Raw genomic sequence first — 1865 nt, 5'->3', positions numbered from 1 at the left:
TCTCTGTGCTGCCTGTTTGTGCCCCCCTATCCCCGTGTCTGCCCCCCTGTCCGGCCCGGTGACAAATCAATACATAATTAAATAAATAATAAAACAGACAAAGGAGTATATTAATACTCTCTTGTTGAAGTAAAATCTGTCTGGCACAATATTGTATCCAGGTCATCATACTCTATACCAGGCTGCTGGGCAGGACAGGTTTAAAAAACAAAAACAAAAAAAATGTCTGCTGGGAAAACGGAAATTCTGAACTAAAATCCTATTAATATTGACACATAATTGTACTGTAAAAATTCTTATTCTGAAATTGCTTTCATCTTCCCGCCAATGCACTTGATGCAAAACTGGGATGAGCATACACACGATATTGCAGCTTCATGTTTGTCAGACGAATGTGTTTTCTCAACCAGAAAGCTCAAACACACATGCCAATGTTTTGTTGTTCTTATTCAGTGATGTGTTGTATCATCCATAAAGTAACTAGTGTTATGTTAGTTTGCTGGTCAAATTTGCAATATAGAAACAAAGATACAAGAGGAACATTTTCAGGCGTGTGTTTGACTTTGTGTGTTAGACTCAAAGCTCTGCTGGAAACCAGTGATTTTCATGTCTGTACGGTGAAGCGGTTCACGGGAGTTTCTCCTGTTCCAGCACCATGGACAGAGTTCTGCCTCTGAGGCAGCCTGTGGTTTCTCAAAGCCCAGTTGACACAGTCATCCCATTACTCCACATCAGTAATAAGCTTTTGTTCCCCTTCGAGGGAACTCGAACTGCGTCGGTTACGACACTATGGGAACGCCTCTAGGCGTAGCAGGTCTGAACGTGAATGAAATCACTCCAATCCTATTGGCTTGTTACTAGAACGGTAAGGTGTGACGGAATAACCGGAGGAGTATAAAGCACACCTGTACACACTCATCATTAGCTTTTTTTCTATTCAGCAGGCGCTCTGTATGTTGTTTGAAGAAAGCTCCAGTCCTACTAGCAGTGTGTCTTACCTGAAGAAGAAGTCTACCAGCATGTCCGGCAACCAGATGTACAGAAGGTGTGTTTTTTCTTGCCCTTGGTACATCACGGATGGAGATTCTCATGCGATGTGTGTCTCATGTTTGGGGATGGAGCACGCCCGGGCAGCTCTCGAGGGGGCTGCCTGCGCCCGTTGTGAAGCCCTTTCCGTGCGGGTACTGAGGTACAGCATGGCTCTCTTTTCCGAGGATGGCCGGATGTGTTCTCCCCGAGGTGCGGGCCCTGCGGCCGCTGAGGCGGCCCGGGGGCTTCACTCATGGGGTTCACAGCGTGATCTGTCGGAGGATTTCGGGACAGCTGAGGCTTTTTCCCGGCCTTTATCCGCTGGCTCCGACGCTTCCTTTCCTCGTTTGGGAGCCCGTTCTCGGCTTCTCCCGCTCGCGGTTTGGATCTGGAGACGCTGCAGCAATCCGACTCCGAGGAGGCGGACGCGCTCAGCGTAGTGGAGGATGACTTCCGGGTGTCGGGGCGGCGTCATCTGGCGGTGCCCGACTATGACGTCCTGCTGGAGGTGGTGACTAGAGCCGTGGCTAAGCTCAACATCAACTGGCCACAGGAGGAGCAGACACCACAGGCTAGTGGTAAGCTTGATGAAAGGTTTCTTAAGCACCACGCGCCACCTCCACGCCGGTCTCTGCCATTCTTTCCTGATTTACATGATGAACTGAGTAAACATGGGGCAGACCCTTCTCTACACGGCTTTCCACACCCCTATCACTGAATTACAGTAATGTGATGGGGGTTAGGGACCGTGGTTATGGGAGGATGCCTCGGGTGGAGGATGCGCTTGCGAGCTATCTCTCCCCTCGACTTGCGTCCTCCCTGGAGAAGCCGGCGTT

Source organism: Micropterus dolomieu, linkage group LG03 (genome assembly GCF_021292245.1).
Source record: "Micropterus dolomieu isolate WLL.071019.BEF.003 ecotype Adirondacks linkage group LG03, ASM2129224v1, whole genome shotgun sequence".
Lineage (NCBI taxonomy): Eukaryota > Metazoa > Chordata > Actinopteri > Centrarchiformes > Centrarchidae > Micropterus > Micropterus dolomieu.
This window is presented reverse-complemented; position numbering follows the sequence as displayed.